We start from the raw sequence: 17,167 nt of genomic DNA on the forward strand, positions 1-17,167 counted from the left end.
CCTCTGCTAACAAACGTACAAGTAGTTTAATTTAGGTAATTTATTCATATAAATTGTACAATATACTCTGCTACTGCTAACAGTAGAGCAATGGCTCAAATAAATTGCCTACATGTAATTTTCCTGAAAGACTAGTTGTTTTTTTTTTAAGTTTATCGTCACTATAATTCTTCTAATAAATGAAATTCCTAAACCAATTTCATTACAAGTTCAGTTAAGTGAGAGGAAATACCAATTTTTCTGTCAACTGTTGCCACCAGTTTTTCAGTTTACTTTCTGGAGAAGCAGCAGTAGTAGGCGAAATGGGTATAAAAAGGTATATTTTATTCAAATTCATTAGGCATTACCTAAAGAGGATATCCTGGAGTCTTTAAAATGCTTTTACTGATTAACTGTAACCTCCTAATTATCTTTCACTTCAACCGAAAGAGCAAAAATCTCAAGGAACCCATTTGTTAAGTCTGTTTTATTGTGGTGTTACTATGAGACTCAAAGACGTAGTAAACCAGCAGCTTCAGGGTGCAGATTTTATGCTGCTTGCACCCCCAACCCCATTGCCCAACTCCAAACATGCAGCAGAGCTACACCGTGCTCAGACACCTTCCGTTTCGGTATTATTAGCAGATCTAGCAATGCTTCTACAGTTAACTTTACCTGTAACCCTAATGATTAATCATAGTCTTAAAACCAATATACTTTAAGCTTCCTTTTAAATTCTTTTGCATGAATTCTTTATGAAGCAGAAGTCACAAAGAGGAGGCGAGTTTTCCCTTCGATCCCCACACATAGGCAGGTACGCTGAAAGGGCATTAACTACGACTGCAGGCAGCAATTTAAAGGGGGGGGGGGAAGGTAGCCACGTCCCACATTCACAGACCAGAAACCAAACCCCCACTAAAATCAGCAAAGGTCTTAGCTCTCAGTTGCAGCCCCGCTTCCCAACTGACTTTCTAAAGCACCTAGTGAAAAGCAGGGGGAAGGAGGAAAAATAACATTAGGTTTTAACAGCGGCTTCAGTGTAATTCCCTTTTCACCGGGAACTAGATGACCATCTTGTTTCAGAGACAAATTAAAAGTAATTTTTGTTTCATCGGAATTGCAGAATTTTAAACACAATAAAATGTATCTTAGCAAACACGCTACTAAGACCATGAGACAAAGCGTAAAGATCAGTTTCCATCATGAAAGGTGACGGGGAGACAGATATGCGAAGGTAACATTGATGACGAACTGCGTTCTGCAATTTGCAAGCTGGATTTTTTTCCTCATCTCTTCCAAGCTGTCAAGTAATTTTATTTTTCTTTTTTTTAATCTAAAGGAAGAGAAGTACAGCTCTTTGCTCAGTCCACAGAGGGTGTTAAATACGTACAACAGTCACGAATTCCAACTAGTACAAGTGTTTCCACATTATACTCTCCCCTAAGACCACAGCTTCAGAATCATGTGGCAATTTCACAAGTTGGAGGGTGCTTGAAGAATGTTCAGAACGTAACATGTTCATAAAGATATAAAGGTGATTAGTACAGTGACCCAGCCTTTCTGTACTGAATTTATCTCAGCATAACATTTTATGCAAGGTTCTGCAAGAGGTGGAATTTTGGTTTTGTGATTTTTGTTTTGTTTTGTTTTTAAACACTCTGCTGATCAGCTTAATGGATTTTGGAAACAGACAATCAGAAAATAACAACAAGATATTGCTAAAACCTGGAACTGAAAGTACAAACCTCTTACTGTTGTTTATGCAGACTATTTTTAGGCCTATGATTTCCTTGAAAAACATCAGCGACATAGGAGCAGCAGTACTGTACTTGAGATGAATTCCAATAGCAATGTTCATGCCAGGTAAAACAAGTTCGAATGGAATAAACATTTCTTCTTCCCCCCAAAACAAGCTCCAACATTAAGTAACATCTGATACTCGTAACAATACTTGTTCAAGAGGGAAGTCTTTCACTGTGTGATAGTTACCAGAAAACGTACCCTGCTTCCAGTGGCATTTTAGGGAAAACGGAGCAAAGCAATAACGTTAAATGAAGATTTCCTCCTGTGCATGTGCTCTTTCATAAAAGCCTGCTCTAGCAACTTCAGAAAGGGCTAAAACACATCAAAAACCAGTTTGATTTTTTGCTCAAGCATAAAGAAAGGGGATTATTCTTTCAGTTGGTCAACTGAAAAATAAATGTGCCTGTAAGGAGAAAAGAGTAGCAGAAATTCGATCTAGTCTGATCCATCTAAAATAAGGAGCAACAGTGGGAGCATGAGAGTTCAGAAAAGATCAATACACTATGTTCAGAGACTCCTAAGTCAATGTTAGTCAAGACCAAATAATTTATCCAGTAAATTAAACAATATCAAGTCAGATGAGAACAAACCCTAATTCAAAATAAAAACAAATTCACCATCATTAATTTCTATTTTTAATTCTTGTTATGCTCTACCCAAAACATAAGTGAGGCCACTTCAGTACTACTTTGTGTGCTGAATTCACTGCTGTTATAGATCGTTCTAAGTCTACTGGAGATACGCCATCTACTATGTCAGCAATGAATTTCACAGGGAGAAAGAAAAGTGACCTTGGAGAAATAATTCAAATAAAACTGTCAAACCACGAAACCAAATTTTATACTGCGAGCAAGTCTTGCACCAAGTTAAAAGTTAATTTTTTTCTTCTGTAAAATTTTCCCAGAGATTATATGGGAAAGCTATTTTCCAGAAAGCAAATCATTCATTCAGCATCGCTGCCAATTCTTACTTAGGGCCAGATTCTGGACATGACTAAATAACGGGATCAGTTATTGCTCTGCAAAATACTGTCACTTAGTACAAGGTACTTCTGCCTATGTTATAGAACATCGATACTGCTATGACACATTAAAAAAAAACAAAACACAAAACTTTGGGTGATTTGTAGTCAGCAACACTGGAGAAGCATCTCCAGCACAGCAGCAGACGTATCCCTGAGACATTAAAATGAACGGCACTAATAAAAACTAAAAATTATCTGAAATAAAAAATACGCTTTATTTTTGGGTCCCTTTCTTCAGCTTGGGGAAAGAAAAACACAGGTGAAATGTTTTAAACAGAGCTTTGTGAAGAATGCTTTAATTTTAAGGGGTGCACTAAGGAGGCACACTTCATAGATACACACACGGCAGCTTTCCTTAGCTCTTGCAGGTCAAAGTAATTAAGTCATACGCGTATCCCCCATTCTTTCAAAATTTTTAATAAGCCTATTATGTCAAAACCACGTCCCAGTTTTCAGACCAAGATATATGCCAGTTAGTGATTTATTCTGGAGTTCCTTCATACAGACAGGGTGGTTTTATCCCTACGTGGGGGGAACTTCCTGAATGAACAATGCTGCTGCCAGACCGAGAACTGCAGCCTGCACTCGATTTTTCCCCACTGAAAGGTATATAACGCATTAAATCTTCCACCTCAAGAAACAACCCAACTTCATCGCCTTGGGAAGAACGGGGAGGGGGAGCTCAGACCGCCTTTCCTTGAGCATTTCCTGACAGTCTTTTCAATAAAGGGTAACTTGAAATTTTACTCTTTGTGATCTGACAAAATGGTTGGCAGACAAGATTTTTTTTTTCTCCCTTTTTGAAGAAGGGCTTTTGTTTTCAGTCTAGAACAGCACTGGAAAGGTCTCTTCAAACTGACAACACACCTATAGTTGAAGAGCTTTATTTCCATCAGAGGTGTTTCTTTTTTTGTCAAGTCATAACCTGAATTTGTATACAAAATGTCTCTCTCAAAAGACACATTAAGATCTCTCCTTTAGTGTCAGCAAGACACTGCAAATCAAGAATTCAAAATTACAACCCCAACTAAATACAACATTTGTTTATAACTTATCACCCTCAACAGTACTACTGGAACTGTGTATTTGTGAAGTTTCTTGCCTCTGAAAGCCTCAAGGTATTTTACAGACAGTAAATCACACTCATTACTCCTGCTTGCCTTCATTCATGCTGCATTTCCTGCCTCTACCATCGCATCCTGAAACACACACCTTACATTAACCCTATTTTAAAGGTAGGCACAGAGGGAGTAAGTTAATTGCCCAGAGTCCCCTGAGTCAGTGGAAATGGAATTTTCATTTCCTCTGAGTCATGTGTTTTTATCAAGATATTACTAAGAATTAACCAGAATACTACCAAGAATTAGCAAGTTTTTTACTAAGAATTAAAGTTGTATTTACCCTGATGACCTCTAAAACGGTCTTTACAAGTCAGGCTTTTATGTCCAAAAGAAGTTAATATTTGTTCACTGATCTTCGTAAAGACCAAACTGTGCAAACTCCCAGCAGTTTTTTATTTATCTATCTATACCCTATCAGGACTACAAAGCTAACTAAAGCTCCCTGAAGTAGTTTGAAGCTGAAATTTAACTCAACATTAATAGTGTTTATAAACAAAAGCATATTTTTTATTTCTCAGAACAGATCATGCTTTACTTCTACTTTACTCCCTTTTTAGTCCTTGCCATAATCTTTTATGTTATTCAGCAACAGCTTTCCAAAAGCTAAACAGTTAACTATTTGATAAATTCTTTCCTTAGCTATTTGGTCTATGCTGAAGCCAGAGTCACAGAATTAGTACAAAGATATAATACTCTCTTTAAAAGAGCATTTGAGCTGAGAAATAGAGAAGCAGGTAAAGTTACAGGAACGATGCAAATAAAATAAGCAAACATCGAATGCGCTAGTATTTATGGTATCCTGCAAACATGGACAGTATATAAAACCAAACTTGTAATGTTTTTCCTCAAAATGATGTTAAAAATTAAAATTGGGACATTAATAGACTTTGTTTTTAAAGATACCCGGATATTTTCCATGATTTGCAAAGGTGGAGTTTTTACTGTTAAGGTGGTCATATTAGGCATGCCACAAACATGTTACTGAACGATTTTAAAATATTCAAAAAGGTATGGCTCTTTTCCCCCTGAACAAAACTAGATAAGGGGAGCGAAAAAAAAAAAATCCATTAAAACCTTTGTAATTACTTTAACTACTTCACGAAGAAAATTAAGGGAAAAAAAAGCCTTTAGAGACAGGCACACAGAGACAGTACTGTTACAAATATTATTGGTATAACGACAAGAGCACTATATTGCATGTAAAAACATGTCACATACAAGGTACCTGTAATGAAATTCTGCATGTCAGTGCTAAGACATAAGGACCCCATTCAAAACTAGATTAATATTGGAAATGAACTTCAAAATGTATTATAAGACTTGAAGAGGAATAAGCCAGAAGACAGCTCTAGAAAACTTTCCCAAGATGCAAATATTTTTTATTTCCAATTTCAAGTCAACCGTTTATTATTATTTCCTTATCTAAGTAGCAAGTCACACAAAAAGATTTAAGAATAGTCTGAAGCTCATAATTTAATTACAGATAGTATTAATGCGTACATATCCCAGAAAAGTGATTTTGAGAGCAGCCCTAGCTGTAATTACAGAAGAACCTCGCAGCATTCCAGCCACTTGGAGGCGGAGGGGCACCATGGGTCTAATTTTGAAGCAAATAATGAGAAAGCTCAAAAGTATGACTCCATATATTTGGAATCATCTTGTGGTAATCAAGGTTACAGTTCCTTATATGGTGTGGAGAACATGAAGCACACAGAAAAAAATAGAATATTAAAACTATGGGGTATAAAGAACTGCAACTATTGCAAAAACCCCTGCACGTACCCCAGCAGCCAGCCAGCAGAGCCCCCTTATTTTTGTGTTGCCATGAAATACAAACCTTGCTCTAAAAACAAGGCTGGTTACGCACGCTGCTTCCTAAACTGCATAATTAAAAAAGCATAATCCGCCAGGAGGCCGTGAGGCATGAATGAATTTTAGACAAATCCAGCAGAAGGCACACCATCCCTTCACAAACTGCTAGCGACCGAAAAGAGAAATGGGCAAAAGGTAGAAGAAAAAGAAAAAAAAAATCATCTATTTAAAGAGGTTGTAGTTGTCTCTTTTTCGCCCCCCCCCCCCCCCGCCTGTCTAAAGTTAGTCTGGCTTAGAGGATGCACTAACTTTCCCAATCAGTTTTACATTACAGCACAAGTCCAGAAATAGCTCCCAGCCGCCTTGGCCTCTAGCACGGTTGCCATGACAATGGAACCACAGTGCTATAAATAGCTCATCAGCACCAAATCTTGTGAGACACATCTGGAATGGGGCCAGCCCAGCCCCGGCCTGACAAATAAAAATAGGCACAGGCAGTTTCAAAGGCTGGAAAGGTACAATGCGGCTCGGCTTGTGCGGAGCGGCGGGCAGAGAAATGGTTTTGATTGCTTGTTAGCACGAGATTTATTTGATAGGAGATTGGGAGAAGTATAAAAGTTACTTTATTGCATACTAAACAGTCTTTCGCTAAGGTCTATTTTTCTTTCTTTTCCCCTAGTCTGCAGCAAAACCATACCACTTTTGAAACTGTAACAATGCAGTCTTTTGCCCAGGAGACCATTAAAATAAGGAAAAACAGAAGAAAAGAGATCTTCAAAACTTCCCCCTCTAACTATTTCTGTACATTTTTGGCTCCACTGTATTTAAGTGCTCCTGCGAGCCTGACAGGCATCCTGGATGGGATCCTGCATGGGCTGGAGCACTTTGCTCCAGTTAAAACCATTCACGGGCTGCTCAGTGCCTCCACGAGCCTGGTACGAGAGGAGGTTCCCCAAGCCCCTCTGCCAGGCTGCGGCGACGGCCGCTCTCCTCCTCACCCTCAGCATCGTCGCTCTGGACCCTCAGCAGGGACACAGCTGCGGCCGCGGACTACGCCGAGGTTGCAAACCGGCTGTGTCTGCACCCCAGGCCAGACCCGACCGTGCCTTCAGAGGTGGAAGGCAGAATCAGTAGTCGCGGCATAACCCAGCCCACTTCCCAACGGCTCTGCTTGACAAAACTGCCTTTTGAGCAAGCATTTTCTTTCACTTAGTGGGTGAGAAAATGTCGTATTTTTAGCACAGACTCTTGATCAACCCATTCAATTACATCCAAATTATCTGTGTGGGAACAGAATGTTATGTCAAAAATGTTATTCAGTATATTTGTCAATATTACCCAACAGAAGACATTTGTATAATCAGGAGATTCAATATTTTCTACAGCATATGAAAGCAACAGTTCAGGAATCAGACTGAAGTTGTAAGACTCTGCTATTTCACAGGCACTGGAAATAGTAGTCAGCATGATATAACACAGCAAACACCACTCCCAAAATATAAAAGCTTAGTTGCTCTATCAAAAACCAATAGAGACTACAGATGGTAATCGAAAAACTGCAGCTATAATAAGCATTTAAGCCACAGTAAAATATCTTCCGTATGCCATAAAGGCACCGAGCACACGCTCCACGCAAACTGCACCATCAGCCCACAGGATTCCTTTAGGTCCCTACATGGATATTTTCATTTCTAAAAATTGTAGAGTAACTTCCATCCAGGCTTAAAGCTGTATGTAAACTTCCCTCCCCTTCCCCCTTCCTTTTACCACATCCAGTTTGCTCATTTGCCATCCGAACAATGCACATTTCGAAAAACAGCAGTTTTCACAAAAGTATTTTGGAAAATGTACTTTATAACATGCAACGCAGTGCAATTCAGGATTTATTAGTTTTTATAAAGATACACCAAGTTAGTTTAGGAGCCTATAATCAACTGCAAGTTTTGACTTAAATTATATAATAAAGAACTACATATATGTTTTTTCTTCCTTAAGAAAACAGTTCATAAATTATTTAGATATAGCCCTTTCTGGTTCATATAATGAACAAACTTCCTGGTTTTGTCTGGGACAACTGTGAGAGGGAGAGGGCTGTAAAGCACAAAACTCCACAAGGTAACCGAAACCTGGCCAACACTCCCGCCCCTCGCTGGACGGGCCTCCCCAGCACCCCCAGGACGCCTGTGCAGACAAAGCCTGCCAGATCCCCTCTGCCGTTAACTCTTCACCTTGACCTGATGCTGCTTACGGATCCCTCCTTCCTCCAGCGACAGCTTTGGAGGGATGCCTCCCCCAGGCAGATCGCCTGTGCTCCTTTATGCTTCCCTCTGACCAAGGGCACGTTTTATCCCAAACGTTACAGCCTGTGACCATACTCAATTACCAATTTTCAAATGAAAACCATCCCGCACAGCTTCCCCCCACCGATAACCGACACAAACCCCAAACCCTTGAGGCTGCTCCAGCTGCCTTCACTCCACATTCTTACTCTCGCAAGTACTTTGCGAGCTTGTATGAAGGTATTTTCACACTCTCGCAACTACCAAAACAGACTGATTAAAACCAACTCACTACTGCGTGCCTCCGAGGCTCACCCCACAATACAAGCCTGTATATGTCAAATAACTTCAGAACAGCCTCTCACCCTGCCCCAGAAAATTACTTCACCATGCCAGGAAGAAACACAAGCTGATCCAAGGCCAAGGTTGGGTACAGAAATCAAAGGTAACGGTATGGATGAGATCACTATGTCGTGATCTGATTCCAGGGCAAGCCCAAGGCAGGAACATGGTGTGAGTGAGTGGGGAGGCACATGGCGCAATCCTTATTAACGTTTTTTTTAAGTAGGCCGCGAAAGAAGCCAAAAAACCATGGGAAAAGGTGAAGCAATTAAATGTTCATGTAACAAAATCTTCTCACTTTACTTTCTCCCCCTCTTCTCCAATTTTTCTTCTTGAATTTTGGTGGGCCAAACACACAGAGACTCAGACCTAACTAATAATCCTGCCTCTTGCAAAACACTATTGAATCTATTGCTTAGAAATGGGATGTTGTCCCTGCTCTACACTTTAAAACGATTTTGTTTGCCTGCCTTCATTTTTACTTACCCCTACTAGTGAATCAGTGTCTAAAATAAAACAAGTATGTTAATCAGAAATCAAAATATCAGCCGCCTCTCAACAATTCATGCGTTACTGGAAGCAGAATAAAAGGCAAGTGGTACATTGGGCCTGGAGAGTTCCCCAGGAAGTCAAACCCGGGACACGAGGGTGGGAACTGGGCACGGTGAAGGGGAGGGCTGATGCAGCAGCCTGCGCTCCTGGGCTGGTCTGTGACCTACCTGCTGTGATTTCTGTCTTTCCTGATGCTTGAAATGGTTTTAACCTCCTGTGACTCTCAAAACGTGTCATCTTGACAAATCAAACTCCTAGGGACTCCATCAAGCTTGGTATCTTTCAGTTATTTCAGCGAAAGCTCTGCACACTAAAGACTAAAATTTTTAATTTTTACACAAGGGATGAAAAGCTGAAGTCTCATACTTTATTTTAAGAAAATAACCACTTGTTTCCATGGTCTTTACTATCTATAAAGCCATCAAACTGGACTAGTGAGAACTCAAGCATGGCTGGTTGTGAACTTCTCTCCCACCCTGCCCCCCTTAAACATCCATATTCTTAATATATTTTGTGACGTGCCTGTTTTCTGGAAGGTAGAAAAAGGTCTGTGTCTACGAACAAGGTCAGGGATTTTCCTGTTGTGTGGCTGGTGTTAACTGTATGCTAAAGGCACAGACCTTATGTACAGCAGAAGACACCAACCTAACTGCATCACTGACTGCATCACTCCTGTGCTGTGGGGACTGAACTTGGATTAATAAAAATTTAATATTGTTTCAAAATCTGTTTAAAACAATCAGGTGCAATAGGGATCTTCCTGGCCAGGTTTAAGAATATTTGCTGCTAACTCATGACTAAGGAGACTGTTTAAGCAAAGTCATTTAGGCAAAAATCAATATGAGCAATTTTTAATGGAATTAAAGAGTGCCTCTACAGAAAATAAATTTGTTTGAACCCCCCCAGGATCTTTCCATTTACATCAGCAAATGAATACTTGTTTCAATTTCAGATGTCATTTTTAATATGGCAACAACCTGTGCATTTTATATGTCCCCTACTGTAGGCTGCTCCGAGCAATTAGAACAGGTGAACCTAATGGACATCCTTCCATTGTGTTTCAACAAAGTATTTATATGAACCTTGTCCTCATAGTCTTTAGGCTCCCTCCAGTGCCATCAAATCATTAGAATTGCTTTCAGTTGATAAAGACCATCACGTACATATAATTTTTAAATTGCATTATTCTGACAAAATTAGTGACATCACTAATAAATAAAATAAAAAATACGTTAATAATATAAAATGCTAATAAAAGCATATTCCCTCAATGACTGGGACCAAAAAACAGAGCCAGAAATAAAAATAAAAAAAAAAAACAACCACAAAAAGCCAACAAAACCCCCCAAAAAACAACAAAACCCCGAACACACACACACACACACACACACACACACACACACACACACACACACACACACACACACACACAAAAACAACCGAAGAGCTAGATCTGACATAGGAATAAAACCACACTATCTGATAGCCACAAAACGCTTTATAAGCATGACTTATTGGTATTTGCACCATCCCTTTCAGATGATAGAAGAATTAATAAACTAATACTTTATATTAGTTTCCATAATTTGAAGAAACAGAGCTCTCTGCAAAAACAGACAAATCAAAGGTGCAGCCCGTTCCCACATTTTTCAGCCTGTGTGTGGCTTGTACAACCTAATCCCCAAACGCTGAGGACACAGAAACAGGCACTTCCCCAGCTGCTATCTGAAAAATGGGCAAGATCATTTTTAACAGAAATTTTAGAGATGGAGGTAGGTGGAGCTGGCACAAACCCACGTGGCAGAAAAGGAATTTTGATCCCAGGACTGAGATTCCGCAGGAACTAGGGAAGCAGAGATAGCCCAGGGAAGGAATCGGGCCCCAGCTGAGCCCAAAACAATGGGAGGACAACCGGCTGCTGGGTTTTGAGCAGGGTGGTGGGGAGGACTTCACTGCCTTATTTAAATACACTTGTACAAAGGTCTTCAGAGAAATAGTTCACGTGTATTTGACATGAAGAATATAAAGCCAACGCTGGAATTTTGCCCACTTAGGCTCCATCCCGGCTGAGATTTTTGTTCAGTATTTTAGAAAGTTAGGTTCTTTTGCAAAAAGGCAGTAATTTTGACTGTTATCCCGCTTGCAGGATGCTGAAATGTTTCATTTCTTTCACGCCAGTGTCACACGTGATGCTTGCTGCAGGCGCTCAGGACTAGAACGGCAGTCAGTGTCTTCACAGGACTACCTGTCAATACCTGTTTGGGAGCTGACAGTTCAAACAACGCACAGCAGCTCACGTTTCAGTTTTCGCTTTTCTCAGAGGCTTTCCCACTCCCTGGCCCTTTTTCTTTTCTTTTTTAAACTATTTTTCTGACTTAGGAAAAACAACTCTCGGCCTCTGTAAAAGGAGGCACACAACCTGGTATCTAGTATTAAAAGCATCTGCAAAGAGCACACCTCTCGTTCTGAAGTGAGTTATAATATAAAAGCTATCCATCCCTTTTCTTGAAAACATTTGCTTGATCACAAAATTTAATACCAGACATACTTTAAAAAAAATAATTTTAAAACAAGCAAGTGATACAGAGCTCTGGTAACAATTTTATACTGTTAATTTTGAGCACTACGGTGACACTAATATGTGAAATAACTGTGAAAAGTTTCACGTGCAAATATCTGTTTCTGTGTTCTTTTGCCATACAACAAAATGAAGAAGTCAAATTTAAATGCTTGCCTCTCCCTGGTACACATTACATTCAGGCAGATAAAAGGAACAAGAAATCAAGCTTGAAGCCAAGTTCAAAGGCAAACAATAAAGGTGAACATACTACTTCTGTGGGAAAGCCATTTGCAGGGAGTGACCATGTTTCTGAAGAAGTGCAGCCCTCTCTTACTCTTGTAGAAATTTAACACATCAAACAAAAAGAACTGTCAGTCATCCAGTTTCATGATTTTGCTTTTTGCTACTCTTAAAAGGAAAACCTAAAACAGAGCCTCCACCTTTGCTTACTCACGCGTTGTTTGCCATAACATCAATACATAGGCATTACTATGGAATATTTCCCCAAACCGCATTTGAATATTCAGTGCTTTTAAGCTTATGGTTAAAGTGGACACCTCACAGAATACTGTGGCTTTACAACGGTTCACAAATAGCACTAATTTAGCAGGTAACACGATACGCCGTTTTAGAATTTTTAAAATAAAAATATTTTGGCCCTTCCCCCTTTTGTCCCCACTGACCTGCTAACTTGACTCAACTTACAGAGAAGCAGAATTTTAACCATTATAAAATTATGAACTCCTTTAAATCTCATCTCTCAAAACAGTAGACTGGCTATAAAAGACCTTAAAATAGTATTAAAAGCTCTAATCATTCAGCTGTCTGTAAAACAGACAGCAGCATATACTTTATATTTGCAAAACATATTTTAACATTTGCAAAATTTATTTTTTAATGTGGACTTTTCTACACTGCGTGCTTTTAAGATTAAAGAAACAGAGAATTTAGAATCAAGTATGCACAGGAAAAGTAAAATCCCTGACAAGGCACAACCGTAGCCCGTTTCCTCTCTCAGCCAAGAGTCACGTCTGCTGGTTTCGGCAGAAAGAGGTTGGTTTTCCAACACAGTTCCCTGACTCACAGACGAGCAGTCAGGTGCTGCAAAACGTGGAACCGCGACAGGACTGGAGTAAGCGTGCGGAGATGTGTGTGGGTGATGGCATGTCATGTGTGAGAAAGAGTTGTTGGGTGAGCGCACAGGAAAAAGGAGGTGAAGGGGAATTTTGGAAGGACTTTAAAATCCCTCATTCTCTGACTAGCTTAAGACAATGTTAAAACAAGGAAGTGATAATGCAGCTGCTTCAGGTGGAATTAGTTCTTTTAAACCAACTTTATTGACTCTATTACCATTACAAAAAAATTTGTGATTACCTAAACAATTACTAAATACATTATTCATAGAACATAAATTACTTCAGCATGGTAACTTTGAAAACACTCAATAGCAGAATGGATAGCTCTACCTTGAAATGGAACCTTATACTCAGGAGAATATTAAGATTCAGGAGGTACTAAAGGTGACACATACACACCGCCCTTGCAGTCTCAGCATCCTTACTGGCCTCCTTGGCAGCAGACTGTATACAGGGACCAAGGACTGAGAAAGCCTGGGCAGGGAGTTGTCTTCCACAGCCCCATCCTCCTCTTCTAACCTGGGTCTCTGTGCTCCCAGGCAGTGCCAGAAACTTGACCACAAACCACCCTTCTACCAAGGTTGAAGAGAACCTCTGTGCTGAGGTAGACTCATAGAATCACAGAATGGTTTGGGCTGGAAGGGACCTTAAAGATCACCTTGTCCAACCCCCTGCCATGGGCAGGGACACCTTCCACTAGCCCAGGTTGCTCAAAGCCCCATCAAACCTGACTTTCAGGGGATGAAGCATCCACAATTTCTCTGGGAAACCTGTTCCAGCGCCTCACCACCCTCATAGTGAAGAAAACTATATAAAACTCTGTTAAAGTTAAATTACTGCCGTGATCTTTGGAAACCTTAACTTTAGCTCCTCTTTCCTCAGGGGATGGGGGGAAGGAGAAAGAAGAAAGAAAGATTCTAGCCGTTACGGTGGTGAAGCAAGTACAAAAATGGTGTGGTGAGCTCTGGCTGTGCAGGAAGCATGAAAGAAACGCACTGAGAGGTGGAGAAGAGTTTAATCTCAGCAGGCATTAATTCTGAAACTCCAGTGCTGCTGGTTTATGCTTTTTCATTTTATTATACTGAAAAGAAAGTATCACAAATCTATGAATAACAACTTATTTTTGCACCACAAGTGGGTGGACTCCCCCACACACACACTCAAATCACAACCAGGCAGTAGGGAATCAGAGGGAAAGAAAAGCCAAACTGAACAGCCCAAGGTGGGTATTCAAGTTCCAGAAAATTTCCAAATTCCACTGGATGACTAAAAGCCGTGAGATTCCAGTAGAGGACACACACATCTTGACCATCTCTTTGTCTGCAGGGGGCAGTGTCTCATGTTTGCATTTTAAATGGCTGAAACCCTAAACCTAAATTATTTATTAACAGATTAAAAATTTCCTCTTCTATGAAAGGAACATTTACACAGTCTCAGGAGAAGGACTGAACTAAAACAGACACTAAAAATCATAGGTAGAATTGCTGCAGTGGGGAAGATGAGAAGGGGTTTAAGAAGGTACTTCTCTCCTCAAATGTAGTGCATATTCCCACATCAACATACTCTAAGGGGTTACAAACCCCTCTGGAGCTTTGGCCGCCCTTACAAAGCCGTGCTCAACATCCAACTTATTATTTTGCACAAAGACATAAACGCAGCAAGCCTCTCATAATGTCTTACTGCAAAGAAGCACTAACGGATGTGGAGCACCCTTCAGTGTTGCAGTCTTGGTTCAAAAACGTGCCTAAAACTTAGTGGGCATCTGATATTGACAGCCACAGATCTGTGATAAATGTGCAACTCAAAGCCGTGCCAGGCAGCAGAGGCATGCAACAGCTCTAGTGGAATGAGTGTGACCCAGCTGTAGCCTGGACTGGCTCACCTATTGCTCTGATACCTGGAACTAGAAACGACGTGATTTAAGAGTGCTGAAGACAATTCCAGGATTTTCATTTGTTCTGCATTACTATAATTAGAGTTTCCGGATCATGGTTTACACTAAGAACAGCAACAGAGACTGCAAGGTGGAAGAGACTCAGATCAGATGGGTCAGAGAGGGAGAAAGTCTGGAAAGCTCACTCAATGGTTCTGGTGAAAAGGAGGTGTGTGCTTACATTCCTTACACCATAGCAGGTGCTTATACACACACGGTCTATGAATATTAGAACCATATGTGAAACACAGCTTTTATCACACTACGGTATTTTAACTCCACTTCCCCTACTCAGCAGCAAATTGTTAGATTCACCACAAAAAAAGAGTGCTGAGGCACAGCAACTGATACATTACACAGAGTTAATAATATGCAACTACTAAATATAGCCATTCTCTGTTTTCTTCTACATTTTCCAAGCCTAAGACATTTTCGCAGCATCTTGAGCACACTAGCTGCCCTGTATTGATTGTGATGCTCAAAACTAGTGACAGGTGCAGAGCTCTTAATATGGCACTTTCCCCTCACCCCATCCCACCCACGTTTAGATCCTATAGCTTCAGCTTGTAGAGCTACAGTTATTTTCTTTGTATAAATGCACATGCACAGGAAGTCCAAGGAACAGACTGCCAACAAGCAGATGAAAAAATTAAAAAAGATCTGAGACGCTAATAAACCATGCCAGAATTATACACTAAATGCATCTAAATACAGGTTTTAAGGGCACATCACTGGAGTACTTCTGCAGATAAGCATATCCCCCATTTTAATTAAAAATAAAGAAAAGTTTCCTCCTTTGAATGAATGCACTTCCATTTGTGAGACCTAGGTTTTATTAACACATCTTATGATCTTCTGTTTCTTTGCTTAAAGACAATAGAATGGGGGGAAGGAAAAAAAATAAAGGCCGATATAATTTACATTCGGGTCACTGACTTTCTTGATTGTGGCTCTGAACACCAAGCCTTTCAAATTTCCTTTTGAAAGGAAAACCAGCCACCCGAGCCCCACACTGCTCTGCAGTAGAACTTCCTCCTGTTGCCTACATCCATTTTTATCAGCGTAAGCTGCAGATATTTAGGGGAGTTACAGCCAAAAGGTATTCCAAGGAAGGAAAAAAAATCTTCAACTAACATTACAATTGAAAAATGTGATTTTTCTAATGTATTACTGATTCCTAAGTAAGCATGCAGGGAACCTGCCATACAGTTACATAGACATATATGTGTCTAACTCCGGAGAGTAAAAATCTGTTTGTTTTCTGCATGTCCAGCGTTAGTCCATCGTGATGCTTTGTGGTATGGATGTCAGGAATAAATGTGAAACAGTTCAGAATTTAAAAGATACACTATTTAAATGTGGATACTACAACCTGATTTGCCCTGTAATCCATATATGTATAAAAACAGCATACGCCTTTACACATTCTGGTAATTACAGAGTTTTGTTTCAAAAAACCGCCACGTTTCATACAATATAAACATAACAATTATCACTTTATCTCCCAATCTACACTGTGATTTCAATTATGCACAACAAAGGGACTGCTCATGAGAACTGAACTGAGAGGGTAGATCTCACCCCTCATAATAGTAACAAACCTGTGTTCATTAGTGTTTGTTTGTTTGTTTTAGAAGGTATTTGTTGAATTATTACAAACATCGTTTACAGACTGGTGAAAAAAAAATGTACTGGGTGCGGCACCGATCTTTCATTTGTAAGACTTGTCTTGAGGGAAATCAGTTTCATGTTCTTTTACAGCCACGTGACTTTATCAGAAAACAACAGTGCACAATTTTGGCATAATTAGCAGGACCTTCTTAAATACAGCCCAGAAGAAAGCTCTGATGGAAACAAACACACTTCACATTGTCAGAGCTGAAACGGAGGTACCAGCCTCTGCACAGAACAGCAGAAATCCTACCTATTTTTAGTTCACAATTCCAATAAGAAAACAGTTGGGAGTCTAATGAAAATATCTTGGTGACAAATTTAATGGACTGAAAACTAAAGTTACTATTTTTAAATAAAGTTCCTAATTATCTCTCAAAACAAGAAGCAATTAAGCAGCAGTGGAGCTACGGCTTCCCAAGCGTCTGGCAAGGCTTGGCTCCAATCAGTTTGAAACTGGGAAATGGCTCAACACCTTTCTGATCCTAAAAATTGGTAGAGGGCCAGGCTCAGGGTTTGGTTTTTTTAAATTTTTATTTTTATTTTAATGAAAGCAGTTCTGCCTTGACCTGTCCAGTCCTGCCTTGCCCTGTTTTTCCCTGCCCGTTCCCCAGTCACCCCCCTTCCGAGCAGCGAATGCCTCTGCGCAGCTGCACGATTCGCAAACTGTCAGCACGAGGAGAAGGTGGGAGGAAAACAGGAACGGAGCTCATAATGTCTGAAGAGAGCTGGTGAAAACAATAAATGATTACAAACTGCTTGGATCTTAGCGTAGTTCAGCTCTGTGGAGGAGACGCGGGCAATGAAGCACTCCAGAGGCAATGGTGAAGAGTCATGGGTCTCGCCTAGCAAAGAGCTCTGACAGAGCACAGAGGAATTAACAACACGGAGCATATCGATATTTGCAAATTCACTGAATGGGCCACATATAACATAATCAAGTGAGTTATAATCT

At 40.1% G+C, this 17,167-nt stretch overlaps 1 protein-coding gene across 5 annotated transcripts in view; it reads right to left on the reverse strand.

The window, feature by feature from the left end:
* The window catches only part of GNAS (GNAS complex locus), a 157,228-nt gene that overhangs the window by 7,357 nt on the left and 132,704 nt on the right, over positions 1-17,167 (reverse strand). The gene's annotated exons all lie outside the window — the stretch shown is intronic.

The sequence above is a fragment of the Phalacrocorax aristotelis genome, chromosome 13 (assembly GCF_949628215.1).
Source record: "Phalacrocorax aristotelis chromosome 13, bGulAri2.1, whole genome shotgun sequence".
In the NCBI taxonomy this organism is placed as follows: domain Eukaryota; kingdom Metazoa; phylum Chordata; class Aves; order Suliformes; family Phalacrocoracidae; genus Phalacrocorax; species Phalacrocorax aristotelis.